This window comes from Lynx rufus, unplaced genomic scaffold (genome assembly GCF_022079265.1).
Source record: "Lynx rufus isolate CCGP_SWC_20201006 ecotype Redwood Valley unplaced genomic scaffold, mLynRuf1.p SCAF_3, whole genome shotgun sequence".
NCBI classification, from domain to species: domain Eukaryota; kingdom Metazoa; phylum Chordata; class Mammalia; order Carnivora; family Felidae; genus Lynx; species Lynx rufus.
Window position 1 is genome coordinate 162,416,381 of NW_025814845.1, and position 19,462 is coordinate 162,435,842.

Here is a 19,462-nt window from a genome sequence, read left to right on the forward strand (position 1 = left end):
CTACTTCAGATTTTAACAGCGGAATAACTTTTACATCAGTTTCAGAAAAAAAAAAAAAAAAAACAAACCTGTTACAGTTCAATGTTTCAGCACCTATACCGACAACGGAGTAGTCTTTGAGTCACAAACACTCCTTCTATAAATGTACTTTTAAAGAGCCTACAATATCATCCTAGAACTGTCCTCTATTTAAAATTTAAAAAAAAAAATTTTTTTTAAGGTTTATTTTTGAGAGAGAGAGAGAAAGAAAGAGACAGGGAGAGCAGGGAAGGGGCAGAAAGAGAGTGGGGCAGAGGATCTGAAGCAGGCTCTGTGCTGACAGTAGACAGCCCAATGTGGGCTCACGTGATCATGACCTGAGCTGAAGTCAGACACTTAACTGACTGAGCCACCCAGGAATGGGGGATTGTCCTCTATTTTAAAATTAAAGTACCTGAGGGGCACCTGGGTGGCTCAGTCAGTTAAGTGGCTGACTGGCTCAGGTCATGATCTCACCGTTCATGAGTTCGAGCCCCGCGTCAGGCTCTGTGATGACGGCTCAGAGCCTGAAGCCTGTTTCGGATTCTGTGTCTCCTCCTCTCTACCCCTCCCCTGCTCATGCTCTGTCTCTCTCTGTCTCTCAAAAATAAACTTGAAAAAAAATTTTTTTAATTAAAGTGCCTGAGAGAAATATAAAATTCCAATTAAAAGAGTTTTGAAGTTCTGCTGTACAGCCTTTCATTGAGAGCAGCAATACCTTACACAGTACTATTCCAGTCACCCATCACTATGCTTAAAGGGCTCCATTGGGAAGTCAGTGCTTTCTAGAGCAGCCCACCCCATTACTGGAGAACTCTCACCAGAGCTTAGATCAAGCGGGAATCCTTTGCTTTGTTAATTTTCATTCACTCATTCATTCATTCATTCATTCATTCCAACATTCACTAAGCACACTCTGGTCTTTCTATTCCTTAATCTACAAGGGTTGTTGCCATTGCTATTTTATACCCTCGCCTTCAGATCCAGCAACCACAAGCAGTGGTTCCTCATGTGACGTCACGTCTCAGTCCACTGCTGTCCCTTTGCTCGTGTCTACCTAAAATGTGGTTTTCAGATACAAACACAATTCACCAAATGTGGTCTAACCCGCTCATATTTTTAGCAGTCACATTACAGAGACTGCCCAGACCAGCCTGTGGGCAAATAAACTCCCAGCTCTTTTTCATCTCAGGTGCATCTGAGATTGTCCTCCATGCCCAGGCATTGTTCAGCTCCTACACGTTTATCCTTAGTATCTTTCATCTTTTGGAACATTATTACAACCTATTGGGGTTATGCTCAGTCTGGATTCTGCTAGGTTTGGTATTAGCCAACTCTCCTAGGCTTATGTCACCTGGAAATTAGAAAAATTTATTTCAATCCAGAACTTTACAAGAAAGAGGACATTGTGATTAAAAATGTGCTATCAATGGCAACTCAAAGTACTCTGCAGGTTCTCTAGACTGAGTACTACTCTCTGATACCCGTATTACCAATTTTTAACCATTTTGAGGGGCAATAAAAACCCCCTTGAAAATCTGATGAAAGCCATAAAGTGCACATTTATATACAATTTTTCAGTCAGTATCAGGTGGTTCATAGATACCCATGAAGCCCATCTGTTGGCCTCCCATTAAGGTGCCCCACCTTAGGGATTCTAGGACCTATGAAAAACATTTCTGGCCACTAGGATTTATTAATATCCATTACTAAAATAACTGATTCTCCTATCTAACACCCAATTTAATACCCAGGAGCCAAATAACTGGCAATCAGCAGACATTATTAACTCGCTAATAATTCTCAAGATCAGAAAAAGTACCCAGAAACTAAGAAATCTGACCAAAACCAAACCATGGATTATAAGAATACTTTACAAACAAAAGCACAGGTACCTAAGCTTATATACACAAAGATATGTGTTACGCCACTGTTTGTAGTAAATTTTTAAAAAGGTGTGTGTGTGTGGGGGCACATTCTAAATGTCCCTTCATAGAGAAAATGGCTCAATAAATCATGGCATGTTGAAAATTTAATTTATTTTATGAAAATAAGAGATCTACATTGACTTGGGACATATCGATGGTATATTGAGGGGAAGCTTCAAAATAATATATAGTGTGATCCTATTTTAAAAACAAAAAACTTACAAATCTTATATTGTTAAACATACTTTTGTAAATATAAAAAAAGGTGTGGAAGAATTCACATCTGGCTGTGAAAACTGGTGGGGGATTAATTCTTTTTGTCTGTACTCATCTTTGCATACTTTCACTTGTTACAGTTAAGTATCACTTTTGCCAAGTAAAAATCAAAAGAAAAAAAGAAAAACTAAGTAGGGTTGACAATAGGATCTATCAATAAAAACGGAGACCTCTCACCCCAACACCCCATACGGATTTTCTAATGCCCAATTTCCCAAAAACTGTCCCACCCATAATAAGTCCTGGATGAAATCTAATTTCCTTTGGACTTTTCAACAATTTTGATGTCTTTGATTCCAAAGACAGGCACTCTTCTGTTACACCTATTAAAGCTGTTTTATAGTTTAAATATGACCACAATTCACAAGTGTGGCTTTTGCCCCCTTTAGGGAAACAGACATCTCAGCAGAGCCACGTATATAAGGTGTGTAGAACCCACATTAGTCCAATACATAAAAGATGGATGCATGCAGCACCAACACTATCAAATTCTAAGGTGAAGAAATAGGAGCACAGAGGCCATTCCTGGTGGGCCAGTGCTAAACATTAAAACTATCTGGAAACATGTTTTAAAATATCAGTGCCTGGGCACCACTTTCAGAGTCTAATTTGACTGGCCTGGGAACAGGTGCTTGTTTCAATCTAAAGTTTCTCTAGATTATTCAAATGAGCAGCCACTGCTTTCTACATTTCGTTTCCTTCCCTTCTATCAATTTTTACAGAGCTTTCCCTTTATCAGTTATTTCAGGGCCGTGACTGTATTTGGGAAAGCCAAAACTGATCAACCAGCCAATGCCTGTCCGCTACACATAATTTATATTGTCCTTCTGTTGATTTTTGATGCCCAACTTCAATAACATTACTGAAATCTATCACATGTCAACACTACTTGTAGCTTTGCCTTAATAATGACATCATTTATTAATCTTGGGGACAATGAGTCTATAAAACATCTTAGGACTCCAAACATTACATTGGAAAACACAAATCCAACATTACTCTACTGATTATTTGAAATATTGCTGGACATTAATTAATGGACTGCCTGATTTTCTGTGCTCATCTTTACAGGTATTTTAAAATTTTAACATCCACCACATTGCAAAATATTGATGGAAAGAAAAACCATTACTTGAAATATCTCCTCCCACTCAAATTTAGTATCTGAGAACAGTAAAATACCCAAGAAAAATTTCAATACAATATGCAAGGGGATTCACTAACAAAATGAAATATTTCTTTAGTACATGTTATATTACAACACAAAAAGTCAGGATTCAATACTTTGGACTGGTGCTGCAAATTATACAAAAAGATATTTTAAAACAAAGGACACTGTATGTTGTTTATAATGGCTGGCATTAAAAAATAACTGCCTTTATGTATCTACAAATGGCATTAGCATGTATTTTCAAAGAAGCTTACAATGGTCCATTTAAACTTCTGATCTAGGAACTGTACTCCCAAGCATTTATCCCAGTGAAATGAAAACTTAGATCTACAAAAAACACCTGTACACAAATGTTCACAGCAGCCTTATTTGTAATAACCCAGAACTGTAAACAACCCAAATGTCCTTCCACTGGACAAGTGGTTAAACTGTGGTACATCTATGGCATGAACAGAACTCAGCAATGAAAGGAACAAACTATTTGGCACACGCAACAATTTGAATGGATCTCACAAGCATCATGCTGAGTAAAACGAGCCAATCTCTAAAGATCACAGGCTGCATGAACATTAGAAAGCTGAAGAACACAATAGTGATCACCAAGGGTTTGAGGAAATTATAAAGGAGAACAAGAGAAAGCCTTGGGTTGATGGGTGAGGGATACAAAATCCTGCATCTTGATTGTGATGGTGGTTACACAAATACATGTAATCAAACTGCACAGAACCATACAAACACACACACACACACACACACACACAAATGAGTGCATATAAAACTGGAGAAATCTGAATAAGCTCTGGATGGCACCAATGTCAATTTTCTGGTTTTGATCTTGGACTTCGGCTACCTTTGGGGGAAAATGGGTGAAGGGTACATGGGACTGCTCTGTATTTTTGCTATTTCCTATGAATCTGCGATCATTTCAAGACGAAAAGTTTTTTAAAAGTGAGAGGAAAACAAGAAGGTGGTCACTTATTTAAAACACACACACCATGTTTCCTAATCTATGTGAAGGTATAAACAAGTAAAAGGGAAAGATGTAATAAGGGTGGCTGGAAAGCAGATGGCTTGAATAACATGGAGCATTTATTATGTGCCAGGCACTACAGCTTATCCCATTTAACTCAAAAATCCAGTGAGGTGACTGCTGATTAATATCCCCACTTTTCAGATGAGGAAACTGAAAGAAGGTAAGAAATTCAATCAGGATCACATGCTGGCAAGAAGCAAAGATGTCAAAAATAAGAAGAGAATTTCAAAGAAAATAGGATTTGGAGAAAAAGTATCATTACTATATCAAGAAAAGATTTAAAAAGTAGCTTAAAATAGGTAGAATGCTACAGAGGTAAATCACAGCACACACTGATGAATACTCTGTCCTCCAAGAACTTAAAATCTGTAATACACATTAGCCTAGGAAACCTGAATGCACTTGACCAGAGATGTATTTGCAACTGGTTATTTTTTATTAATCTTTCAATTTCTGCTTAGAATAGAGAAGAAAAGTAACAACGATTTCTCCTCTTTAAAAGATGTCCACCAAATGAAAACAAGGAGAAAAAGGTGAACCAAAATTCAGAAATAATACAAATAGGGCACTCAAAATGGTAAGAAAACTAAGCTGATTGACTATAACAAAGCCTATTCACGAAAGAAAACAGAAAAGCTGTAACACTGTCAAATGCAAGGCAGAAGTCTAAATTAGGTTAGAATAAAACATGAATCTACATATAATGAACAATATGGGCTAGCAAGATGAATATTTATTTGCAATAAAATAGTTTTAAATTAAATTATGCAGTTAAGATTGGTTTCAGTCTGGCTTAGAATAAGCGGAAGGAAAATTTCAGCCCTCTTTTTCACTCCATCTTCAATTTAGATCATTGAATATTGAATATTTTAACAGCATGCCAAAAAACAGAAGCAATTCTAAGATAAATTCAATGCAAGTAAATGGGTATTTAAGAGGAAGTTTCTTATTCTGGTTGTAAAGCCTCTGAGACAGGGTTGCTTTTCTAGAGGAAAATAACATCTCAATTTTAATTTTAAAGATCCAGTGAAACCCCAAGAAAATACAATATTTAAAATATTGGAAGTATTAACCACTCTTCTAAATTGCAGACACTAAGCAATCCACATAGTGTGCCACTTGAAGTAAATTGAGTAACCGCAGTCAGCTCTGCCTTTAGGATCATCTCTGATAGAAAAGGTATTCTTTCCTCTTAAATTATCTTTTTTAAGTTTACTTATTTATTTTGAGAGAGGTAGAGCACAAATGGGGGAGGAACAGAGCGAGAGGAAGAGAGAGAGAATCCCAAGCAGGCTCGACATTGTCAGTGCAGAGCCCAATGTGGGGCTTGAACCCATGAACCATGAGATCATGACCTGAGCCGAAATCAAGAGTCAAATGCGAAAGACTGAGTCACCCAGGTACCCCTTAAATTATCTTCTAAAAGCAAATGAAAATGCAGTGATGATGTCAGCATGTTGGTTCTTAGAAGCTTTGTAAACTGCTAATTCAGGAAGTAACATGCAGGAATTGTACTTGACGTTCAAAAATCTCTCTACAGATCTGGAATAAAATGGCCACACCACAATATTCTCATCCATGGCTTTAATTAATATGATAAAATCTGAAATAGAATTCTTGTCATACATCCTCGGAATTTCTTCCTCATGCACAAATAGAGTAAAGGAGGGCCAAAAAGCAAATGTATCCAGTTGGACGATATCTGTCATACAGTGTTTATGGATTTCTCTGCTCTAAGGAAATCTCATGAGGTTAACTTAGTTTTTACAGGTAAAACCCTAACACATTTTTTATAAAAGCCATAACCTAGGCCATTTTGTATGGTGTACAGATATACATTAAAATCTCCCTGTAATTCTTGGGGGATCATACCAAGGAAATGTATTTTCAGTAATGCCAGATTCTAATCAATGGTGAATACAAATTTTTGAAGTTTTTACAACTCAATATCCTTAAATAGAAATATTTTTAAGGTCTGGAGTGCCTGGGTGGCTCAGTCAGAGCCAGTCAGTGGGAGACTCTTGATCTCAGCTCAGGTCATGATCACACAGTTTGTGAGTTCGAGCCCTGTATCAGGCTCTCTGCTGTCAGCACAGAGCCTGCTTCAGATCCTCTGTCTCTCTCTCTCTGCCCTCCCCCGTTGTCTCTCTTAAAAATAAACATTAAAAAAATGTTAAAAATATATTTTTAATGTGTGATAATGATATTGTGGTTGTGTTCTGACAAGGGATTTCTTGAACATACTGAAAATTCACAGATGAATAATTTAATATCTGAGATATGTTTTAAAGTAGTATGGCATGGGGGGGGTAGTTTAAACAAGACTTGCCATAAATGGAAAGGTAAAGCTGAAGGATGGGGACATACAGATGAATTATCTTGTCTTCTTTGGTACATGTTTGAAATTTTCCAACATAAACTGTGTATATCCATGCATGGGATATAAAATATACTCATATAACAGGAATTCTGAGCAGAAATTCAGGTTCTTGAATGCTTCTTTTATGGCAAAAATACCAGGCAAATCATCTCACCCCATGGTACTATAGTTTCCAATTTCTAAAATGCAGGGATGGAACATGATTTCTATGGTTGCTTCCAGTTCTGAAGTTTTTACTCTCTGAGAATGCTGTTTTGTTCTTCCAAATGGAATTTCAATTCATCTCACTAACTGTCTACAGTAACCGAGTCTATACTGAGAAGGCACAGCTGTCTTAAGACAAAGTATGATCTCAAAGCAGCTCTTTAAGACCATCAGTGCCACCCTGTCATCACCTCTCACTTACCACATGAAAAAAAGAAAAAAGGGAGGCAACCACAATGATTTCCATAGGGTAGGTGAAAATTCCCTCCCTTCAGAGATTTGACTAAGGGTCACAAATCACATGATATGTATAAAAGGCACTCCCTTTAACACTGCAAATCTTCCTGAGTAATTATCAAACAATATTTTTATAAATGTATTTTGAAGACTTCTCATCACAGTACTGTTCATAACGGTGAAAAATCTGGTATGTAGATTACCATTAATAAGGGTTTAGTTAAATGTATCATGGTATAGTCTTGTAATGGAATACCATGCAACTATGTAAAAAATAAAGATATTAGCCCACAATGATCAGGGTATCATAAAGGGACACAGGAACCAACTGAAAGACTCCCAATGGTCAAAGCTGGAAAAATTAGAGCAATAAAGTTGTATTGGATTATAACTCAAAGTATAAATATCATTAGTCTATACTGATATTAAAAAAATGATTCAATAAATAAATGGGAGAGAAGAGAGAAGTCTCCTGTGTAGAATTCCAAATAACGTATGTAGATACTCTGCTTCTCCCCTCCAGAAGGTGGAGCATAACTCTTAAGTGTGGGCTGCCTTCCTTCCAAGGAGCACAAGATGGAAAGTTGAGAAAAAAGAGTAACTTTACAATAGAGAAGTCTGACAAACACTACCTCAGCCAGGATACCAAGGTCAACATCAACAGTAAGGTCACAAAGCTAGGATGCACCCTTGAAATGATGTGATAAAAACAGCCTTTTGCCTCTGTGGCCTCCCTTAGTCTAACCCCACATAACCCCAGTCTAACCATGAGAAAACAACAGACAAGCCCAACTGAGGGGCATTCTACTATCTGACTGGTACACCTCAAAACTGTCAAGTCATAAAAAACAAGGGAAGTCTGAGAAACAGTCATAGCCACGAAGAACCTAAGGAGACATGATGACTGAATGCAGTGTGGACTCGTGGATGGGGTCCTAGAACAGAAAAAGACAGGAGGTAAAAACTCATGAAAGGGAAATCACAATAAAGTATGGACTTCAACCAATTATAATGTTATCAGTTTGGTTCATTAATTATAACATATGTACCACACTAACGTTAAGAGGTTAATGAGAGGGGAAACTGGGAACTCTGTACTATCTTCGCAATTTCTTTATAAATCTAAAACCTTCTATGAGGCGCCTGGGTGGCTCAGTTAAGTGTCTGACTCTTGGTTTCAGCTCAGGTCATGATCTCACAGTTTGTGGGTTCAAGTCTTGCATCGGGCTCTACATTGACAGCATGGAGCCTGCTTGGGATTCTCTCTCTCCCCCTCTTTCTCTGCCTCTCCCCTGCTTGTGCACACACTCTCTCTCTCAAAGTAAATGAAAATAAACTTAGAAAAAAAAATCCAAAACTCTTCTAAAATAAAAAGTTTATTTTTAAAAAATGAAAAAAACAAGATATAAACTTACAACGATGTGGAATGATGGCCAATATATAATAAACAAAAGAAGTGTTACTAAACAATATGCATATTATGAACCTATTTGTATTTTAAAGATATACATATATGTACTTTTTTACCAAATGTCTGGATAATTTACACCAAATGCTAACCTCTGGGAAGTGAATCACTAGTGATTTTCACTTCACCACCCACTTTATACTTTTCTGTACTATCTGATTTTGTTTTTTCCACTAAGCATTGATCACTTTAACACTGAGCCTTCTATAATCTTACAAACTATTAACAAAGCTCTTTTACTCTGGGAAAAAAAAAAAAAAATAGGCATACAGCAGAGGATTAATAGCAGTGCTCCTGAGCTCAAAATAATACACATTTATAAAAGAGTAAATTTTACTTTTTCAAGGAAAAAATGTTTAATTTTATTAAGTAGGCTTAATGTGGGGCTCAAACTCACGACCCTCAGATCAAGAGCCTCATGCTCTACTGACTGAGCCAGCTGGGCGCCTCTCAAGGAGAGAAATAATATTTTAAGTTAGTACAGAAAAGTGAATGAAAGCATGGATTTTAATCAGACTTAGCTTAAATTCCTGGTTTCACCATTTACGACTGGTTATGACCTTGGACAGTTCAACAACCTCCCTCAATTTCCTCATTTTTATAGTAGGAAATATGTACAACAACAAACCTATTGCTCAGCAGAAATATCCTAACATTATTTACTCATCAATATAAACATACATTACATACTACATAAGTGTGTAGTATATAAAATATACTTCATAACAAAATTTTATTGGGTTGCCTGGATGGCTCAGTCAGTTAAGCACCCAACTCTTGATTTCAGCTCAGGTCACGATCTCATGGTTCATGAGTTTGAGCCCCACGTCAGGCTCCACGCTGACAGTGAGGAGCCTGCTTGGGATTCTCTCTCTCTGCCCTCCCCACCTCAAAATAAATAAACTTAAAAAAAAAAAAAACAAATTAAAAAAATTCAAATTTTATTAGAAGGAATTACATTAGTAGTAGCAAAAACTTCAATGTATGCCTGGAGCCTGGCCCTACTGAGGCTCCATAATGGCAAGTGTTTCTTATTGGTATTAACAAAAACCCAAGAAAAAATAAAACACCATCGGGAAAAAATTTAGTTTCTCTAAGAACAGGGAACAGTAAAAGACAAACCCTACCCTCAGCTCATTCTACATCATCTGCAGCAATTTCCCAAATGTCTCTGCTAACTATTTATTATGGTGATTAAAAATGTTATTGTTAACATGCCCACAGACCTGAGATTCGTCCAGAGAATACACATGAAAGCCACTTTTCTAATCATAACCAGCTTAAACTAAGCTTTGGAATACTAATACATCAAGTTCTCCTTCCTATGGAGATAGTTTCCCTATTTATGAATGTCAATACAAATTTATGAATGTCAATACAAATAAACACCAGCCACAAACTAAACTTATTTAAATCTCTTGATTATACATAACGAACTTTAATAAAGAAGCTTTAAATAAGACATATATTTTGATCTGTAACAAATTTCTGGGCTGGCTGATTTATCTCAAAAATGATATTTTCAAATTACTCAAATTCAAACCTTACATTACAAAAAATCACAACAGACAAGTCTAATCACGCTATGAATTAGGGGACTTTTTAAACAAGGCCAAACAACGCACATCAGAAGAATCAATTTGTTCCATCAAGGAAAAGTTTACCCAAACTGATTTATCATACAGTCTAGGACATACACCCTTAAAGACCTGTTAATTTAGGAAGAAATTAACCAACCATAAACATAACAATATTATATTATTGTGGCAATTTTTTCTACATTAGAAAATGCAAACTGTTCAGTTTGGTTGTTAAAAGAAGTTAATGTAAACACCTTTTAAAATAACAAAAACATAGATACAATTCAGAAACTATATTCAGGTTGTTATATGTAACCCAGTGTTGGGATTACAACTATACAAAGACAGATTTTATAACATACTCAAAGTATGTCACTGAGAACTGCACTGGCAAATAGATCAAAGAAACTTCTTTTGGTTAAAAAAAAAAAAAGAGACTGACTATAAGGTTTTGAGTTAGTTTAGTTTTCTTAAACACTATAAAAGCAAATTTAAAATGGGTATTCCAAGCATTCTGCATAGCAATATTATATATACAAGAAGAGTATAATCCTTTATCACGTTCTCTAAATTCTAAACAACTGAAAAAGGGACCATACTGGCACCTCCTATATATTATCTCATTTAATTCATATAACAATCCTAGATAATCATCACAATTTCAAGGGGAAGACACAAACTGAGTACTTTAAGTAACCTGCCCAGATAATAAGGGATACACCAGCAATTACATTACAGTCAGAATTTATATACGATACATACTACACACACCAGTTATATACATATTATATCTGGTATCTAACTTTCTAGGTTTTTAACCTATACAATTAGTCTGTTCCTACGATAACTACTATGTATGTGTATTTCAGCATTTGCCACATTGTACTGTAATCTTTTACTTGTCAATATTCCCTATTCAATTATGAGCTTCCAGAGAGAACGGACTATATGGTGTTCATCTCTGTAATTGCAGAACATAGTCCTGTACCGAGCACATCTACATAAATTTCTCCTTAGTAGCTTACCCATGGTTGTGATGTTATTTTCACTAGCTGCTCATGGGTGGTGAATATTACAGAAACATTATCACACTATTAGCCATCCCTTCAGCTTCAAGACACCCAACAGTAACCATCACAATAGGAGAAGGCTTGGGCAGAAAGAATGTTCAGTCTGATCAACCCCAGTGTGTAGCATTACTCTTAAAATCCTATTTAAATACATTACGTGCTATACAGGGTTCTTCTTTTTTAAGTTTCATAAAGCTGCATCTGCGCTTACAGTAGTCTACTACCAGGAGTTCATACACATTATAGGTAACTCAATTACAGGATAGCTCCATGTTCATAGTATATACAAGAATTAAGGAAAGACATAAGACGACATAAATCATCAAAGGCATAAAGTAAACGCTTGCCAAAAGGCTACCTTTTCATTACAACAGGACTACAGTGTCCACAGGGACAAAACCATACAATTTATATGCTTTCCCATACAAGAAACAGGACTGGATGTTAATGGCATTTTTGAGAATGTTACAGTGTAATTATAAAATGCTATAGGTTAATATATAAGGAGACATCAAGTCTCTCAAAACAAAATGAATATTTACAAGATTAAGTTTCTGTTTTGTTAAACATTAAATAAAGGTGTTGGAACTTAAATGGAAATGTAAAAATACCAATGACCTAGTACTAAAACTAGTTAACAGAATTACTGATACTTTTCATTCTTTTAGCAGACCTTTTACCTAATAAATGTTAAAGCATGTGGTTTGTGTTTTCAGTTTTCTTCCCAGTTTTAGATATTGACTATGAATCCTTTTCTAGTATTTACCTTTCTGTTCCCACCTTCCACCCAATTCTACCCCCAAACCTGGTAAGGATGTCTTCTTTAATTTTTCAAAACAAGGGAGTGAATTCAAATGTCTGTCATGAACTGTTGAATAAAGAGTTAAAATGACAGCATCATAAGACTATCCTGACTCTCTTTAAAGTCATATTAGTCTTCTAGAATAGCAATCTAAATCTTAGAAGCAGAAAACACAGGAAGCTCAATGTTCCAAGAAAAGTTAATAATAATTGATTCATCCTGGCTACCCAGGAAATACACAGCAAGGATCCGTGTTCTATGCAAATACTGACAACAAATCCATCTAGCAATACCTGCCATCCTGGGACAAGGAAAACAGAAGAAGAGAGCTCACAAGGCAAATTCACGATGACTAAAAAGTACACAAAGAAAACATCATCAGTTCAGAGGTGAGAAGGGATCAGAACTAAATGAAACACAACAGAGATCAGTGTACTTATACTGACAGAAGTAGACTGAGGTAGTGGAAGAGACGAGATCACCACTGACGGGAGATGTGAGTGGGATGCAAGTGGACAGGACGCGCAGTGGACAGAGGGGAGGGTAAAACAAGCAGGAGCTGGAGGTGACAGGAGCTGCATTACAAGAGATAACAAAAGACTGGAGGCGGCAGACAAGGCAGGAAGCCCACCCAAGGAAATAGAGGGTAAGGAGAACAGAAATCATTTTCAATGGGAGGATGAATCATGGAAAAGGCAGGAAGCAGGCAAAACACAGACACCAAGCAAGAAATTCTAGACAGATGAGAAAAAAAATGTAAAAGTAGTAAGTACATAGGGAAGAAAAGTGAAAAAAGGATGAAGTAAACAGGCCTACTAGGAAAAGAAATATTTATTAAAAAATGGTTTCTGGAATTTTGTTTTATTAATTTAAATTTTAAAATCGCTTCTGCTTATATCTCTTTCTGTTGGGTAAAACTTGATTCATAAGAACAAAGGCTTCCTCAGTTTACAAAGAAGAAAATTATGGCTCAGGTCAACTAACTTAAGTCACAAAAGTAGGAAGGGTTGAAAACAATAATTTGCTGTCAGTTAATAATCTTAGTTCTAAGCCACAAACTAATTTTTATACTGACAATGTGTGTATACACATTAATGACTTTAATGACCAATTGCTTCATTTGTTAAGTACAAAAGCCTTCTCTTTTGCTTCATTTGTAAAGTACAAAAGCTTTCTCGTTCTCTCTCTCATATTCTCTCTATGCTTATCAGCATTTGGAGAAATCCCTGCTTCTTACTGCCTCCCCCAAAAAGGAACGGGGACAGTATGAAGGTAACATTTACATCAATATTGCTAAAAAGAAATCTGACGGAGGTTTAAAACAAAGTTAAAACAGTAATGGTTAAAAGATGTTGTAAATTTTCTTTAAATGTCTACGACCCATGTTATTCTGGTCTCCTAGTTAACTAAAACCACAACACAGAGATCATCCTTCATTTCCACCTAGGAAGAGTAGAGGAAAACAAAACACTGAACAAGAATACAAAAATAGAAAGACGAGCAAACCCAAAAACGAATGGAAATTATTCTATTCTTGATCTTAGAAAACAAGCAAGGGTAGGAGAGAACCATACCAAAGGTCTATTTATGAAGATACAATTCTTATTTTTAAACTGAAAAAATACGGTCATCAGATCTTCAGGCTAAAAAATTGTGCAAGAAAAAAGCAGGCACATACAGAGACTGAGGAGTAGATAAAAGAAGATGAATCTGAAGCCACAAAAACTGTGAACAAGCAGCAGCACATTATGAAGAAGCAATTTGTCAACATCCTGTCCCTTTAGTGATTAGCAGAAGCTGGTTTCTGGAGCCAACAATCCAATGAACTGTTCCCATTTCTCCTACTGTATCTACTATTTCTCTATCCGAACACAATAAAACTCTGATCATGAGGAAACTACCAGCTATTGCAGTGGAGGAAAATAATGCAAATATTACACACAAAAGCAGCTGGGTTAACAATGGTAATGTAAGAAACATATAAAGACTTGTGCTAGAGTCTTGTCACTCATATTTTCAGAACTATCTTCTTTCAACTCCTTAAAAATCCTAAATGATACTGGGGTAGCTTCTTGAAATTTGCCTTTTCTTCACTTTTTTTTTTTTTTACCATTCTTCCATGATTATCTTAATGAGTCACTTGACCATATAGTCCATTCACAGGCATCATCGACACACATTTTTATTGACTTCTGGAAGTGGATGCTGCTCCACAGCCTTTAGGAGACTTCTTGAAGGAACAAACCTGGTTCTTTGGTCTCTGAGGACATGCTGAAATTAGGATTCTCTCTCATACTCAAAGATGACATGGATGCAAGCCAAACTGTGCTGTTTCCAAGGTAAGATGCCTTAAAACACAAAGAAAAAAAAAGTTAAAAATCAGATTTTGAAAACACAAAACTCTAATAAAGCAGTACAAATTCTCACAGTATTTACATTTTAGCTAAGACTGAAAAATAACTGATTCAAATAAAAAATTTTTTAATCTTTCACTTTAGCATTAAATACTGTATTTTTCAAAAAAACTTTAACAGAGCATCACAAAATACACAATAAAAATACTGCAAATAATGGACAATTCCTGAAGTTAATACAAAAACATGTTAAAATTATAAAGAAATTCGGGTGATTTACCATTTAATCTTTATCATGGCCAGGATAGAAGATAGGCTATGAAAAAATATTATTTCCCTATATTCATATATTACTTGAAAATTATATGAACAAGCATGGTTTATAGTCAGCTATAAAATGAACTGCTGAATTGACTTGGAAAATTTCTTCCAGCCCCAAAATTCTGAAATTACATATCATCTGGTGACACAATCTTGGTACCACTGAACCAGCTCTAGGTAAGGCAAGTCATTTGACTTTGCCCAATTTTCTTATCTATAAAATACACAGCTGGTACCTAAGGGGGAGGTAGGGACTAGGATCGCTTGCAGATGATTTAAAACACAGACGCCCAGGCGCAGCTCTAAAGAATCTGAATCTCTAGGGGTCAGCTAAGGTGTCGCTTACTTTCATCATAAACCCTGGGTCATTCTGACGTACACTTCTACTTAAAGAACAATCGCACTGGATCACATTCAGGATCCAGCTCTACAAACCTAAAATTCATAAAATGGGGCAGTAGACATTTTATTAAATTATCCCATATTGATAGAACTAAAATAAATGAATTAAATAAATTCATATTGATAGAACTAAAATAAATTCAATTTCTCTTTCCCTAAAACTCCCCATTCAGAGAAGAACCTGAAATTAAGATTAAGGCTAACAAGCCCATTGGATAGACATTTCGACATAGATTATTTTAACTCCAATTATTTCTTGGGATATTTAAATAGAACACAACTGTGGGACAATGTTCACAGTTATAAACTGCTTCTATGACAGGTCATCCCAAAATATGTGCTGGTATGAAAATGGAAACAGCAGGTCATTTCTTCACTGACTCCTATTACAAAGTACCCCCAAGACAAACAACATGACCTCCTACCCAGCAGAAACAATCTATAACACAGAATACTATACCTGCAGAGCGTGTGTCCTCCCTGGCCGCTAACCAGGTTTGTAGCCCATGCTTCATTCAAGGGCACTTCCTCCTCTGATTCCTGGACAGTGGGTGTGCTGATGTATGTACTCCCCTATCTGTGGAGTCATTTGGATTCAGTGTCTCTTTTGATGCCCAACACCCCCAAAATAATACTGTCAGCTCCTGACAAAAGGGACACAAAAGTGGGTTTTCAGAGAATACCATTTTTTTTTTCCATCTTGCTGGATTTTGTTTGCAGCCCCTCTTCTAATTCCACGCAGCTTCAAAATGACTTCACTCCAGGTATGTCACCAAATCAACAGCACAATTTTACATTTTTTTTTCCATCAAAGAAATATTACTAGAAGAGGCCTCCTGGCCAATAGTGTTCTGTACTGCCCAAGACAAGCTGAACAAGTGGATCAAGATTCCACATGAGGCCACAGCAAATGGATATAAGTGCACAGGAAACCTTCAGGAACACTTACGTTCTGGTAAGTTACTACCACTGGGGTTTAAATCTAGTAAGTGTTTAAAAAAGAAAGGTAGTAAGATATCAAGTGTTATTCAATATTATATTTCACGTTTTCTGACACTAAATTAAAAACTTCAACAGTCATTATCCTACGTCCTGGTGAATCACTGTCCTTGAATTCAATACCTACGGAAGAGTTATAATCCTCATTCAGTGTTGAGATTCAAAATTCAGTTTCTCTCCCCTTGCCTTTAGTCATTTCAAAATGTAGTGTCCCCGGAACCATTGATCAACCACTTCCATTTGAAAAATTCAGCACTGTTTCTGCAGCTCAGTCCTTGCAACCTATGCTACTTTGAAATTTGAAAAAGAGAACTTTTTTACAGCCAAGAAACTAGTGTCAAGTTTTAGATCTGTCTTCTTTGATCAAGAAAAACTCCCCAGAGAAAGGACACTGACTTGGGGGCCAGACTGCCTGGGCTCATATCCAGTCCCCTTACTATATGCATTGTGATCTTGGGTAAGTGATTTAATTACCTTGCTGGGTCTCAGTTTCCTCGTTTTAAGAAATGGGATTATAACTGTACCTACTTCGAAAGATTGTTGACATTCCAACAAATTAACAGGCAAAGATTCCTGAAACAGTATCTGGCACATTTTAAGCACTACATAAATGTTAGCTATTATTTTCACTTTATTTTATTTAGCTGCAAATTCTCATACTGTTTCACATGTGCACACAATGTCTGCCCACCTAAAATACGACCTACTTGAAGACTGGAATCACATGCTGAATATCTCTGATGTTTCCCCTAGGGTATCTAATATTCACTCAATAAGTAAATACAAAGCTACTCTGTATATATTATACTGGATGAATAAGGAAAACATAGTACCTTATATATTCTCAGCCCTCAGTAGCCTTTATTTTAGGTGGGGAAACAAAACATGCAGAAAAACTTATTTAACAGTATAAAGCCATAAGGGATTAAATGCCAAAGTATGTGGTATAAACAACTAACATTTATACCAGTATACATTTATACTGGGCTTATCGTGAGCTGCAGATTCTGTGGAGAAGGTAAAGCTGGTGTGGCCCTGCCCCTAAAGTTAAATGGGATCTCTGGTAGTGGAAAGAAGAGAGGACAGGATTCCAGTGTATTTGGGTTCATTCCACAAACAGTCACTGAGTACCTTCCATGGGTCAGGCTCTGTTCTAGGCTCTGGAGATAAGGCAATGAATGACAGAAAAGATCCCTGCACTCTGGAGCTTTAAAGGGCACTCCATGTGAGAGCCAAGTTTTGAAGTAAGGAACGAGAAGAGCTTATCTTCCAAAACGATGAAACAACACTGGTTAAATGCCTTACAAACAGGAGCCAATGCCGTCATTATGGTCATTCTGACTCTCCAACAACAAACATACAGAAATGGCTGTGGTGAAAAATTCAGTAACTTTCATGTACTGTATTCTAAATGTTCCACTGTTCATAAAGCACATTAAAGGGATACTCTCCAGATTCTTGGATACAAATATCATAGAAGAGATTTTAAATACATACGGTCAATACCATTAGAACGATTTTCATTACAGAGGCCACTGGAGGCCTAAATTTTGCCCAAATGGAAAGCCTATTAATGCTCTGCTGTACACCCTTGTGCTTTGTCTCCACCCTCCACCCCATCCCTTTTCCTTTCTTTCCTTGATCTACCAGTGGCTGCCCACAGCTATCAAGTATCTACTAGGAAAGTGCCTAAAGATGCAAGTGCTGACAGGAATCAGTTAGTCACAATGGGTGGAAACATTAACTCCAAAAGAAACTATGTGCGTTTTTTTCTTCTTACATCCTTCCATTGATGACAACTCTCCACTCTGCCCCTCCCCCCAAAGAGAAGGCCCACAGGCCCACAGGGGAAAGGAACCCTCTTATAATAGTGACTGGCAAAGCATTCCCAACCTCTCTCTCTCTCCAACGATGGACCACTAGAATCAGGAGACAGGTTAAGTCCAATATACTCTCATCACAAATGAGACACATTTCCAAGCACGTCCCTCATCCTCTCCAGTCCTTTTCAACCTCTTCTACTCTCAGAAGATGCAAACTGTTAGACCTTACCATCATACTCTCATTGTTATGCCTATACAAATCATTACATTGTATTTTTGGAAACACAAACTTTCAAAAGGGCCATTAACGTTTCTCCCAAATTTACCTTTTTCCAATGTCTAAGAATAACCTGTTCATTGGATGACCATGATATGTAATCAGAATTTGGATAAATATGAGACACAGGACTTTAGAAACTATTGAATACCCAAATAAAGAGACTAATTGCAGTTTTATGCAATTTTAAAGCCATCTTCCAACTTGAAAAACACATTCTTTTACTGAGTCATTTTATATTGCCAACACCCTTCTTCACAAAAACAGAAACAGAAGTAATTAATGTACATACTCCACATTTGGATCTATTCAAATCAAACCCATGTATTCACAATTTCTGAGCAAACTATGCCTATGCAAAAGTTATCCCAGAAGATTAAATGATAAAGCACATACCATTTGGCAGAGGCCTGGCAAACAAGTACTCAACATTACCCATTACTACTGTTCCTAATTTTCCAACTTTAGAGTCAAACTAAATGGTTTATATTTATAAATTACTTACATGAATATATAATGTATATATAATACATAAAAGTTAATGTGTATTAATACTCTAAATAAAGCTAGTATATTATTGTACCAAGCAATGTTCTTCATCCAGACAAAGATGAGCTTAACTGTAACAGAATGAGCCACAAAAAAGGCAGAGAAAACTTGCAAAGAGATTTGGGTTAAAGGTTAGCTCTTAACCTCTTCTTATTAAGGATACAACCGCTACAAGATCTGGTATGAATTATAATTAGCAGTCAGCTGATCCTAGAGAACTAGCTCAACATAAATAGTTAAGACCTCAAGCGTGTGGACAAGTGGCCATTTATTCCCAAGGTTGCTACCAACCACTGAAATCTGATTACTTGAACACTGATGCTGAAATCCTGCATAAATTCATTAACTCTTATGGCAGAAAATCCATTTTTCAAATCTATTTCCCAAGGAAATCTATTTTACACAAAATTTTTTTAATACACAAAAATCACTTCAACTGACAATACTGCGGCATCCTGGGCACATCCAGTTTTTAAAACACCTCAACAATCTCAGCCACGCATCATTTATTAAAAGGGAAAAATGGAAAGATAATTTGGAAAGCATATGCTTTCTTAACTATTAAATACT

The 19,462-nt window shown here is 36.4% G+C and overlaps 1 protein-coding gene across 1 annotated transcript in view; it reads right to left on the bottom strand.

Moving 5' to 3' along the window:
- The window catches only part of SLC20A2 (solute carrier family 20 member 2), a 107,600-nt gene extending 88,516 nt beyond the window's left edge, over positions 1-19,084 (bottom strand). The window contains exons 1-2 of the mRNA XM_047091301.1: positions 15,705-19,084; positions 14,413-14,515 (exon numbers count right to left, since the gene is read on the bottom strand). The gene's annotated coding sequence lies outside the window, so the exon portion shown is untranslated. The remainder of the gene's footprint in view (positions 1-14,412; positions 14,516-15,704) is intronic.
- Between the last annotated feature and the right edge of the window lie 378 nt (positions 19,085-19,462).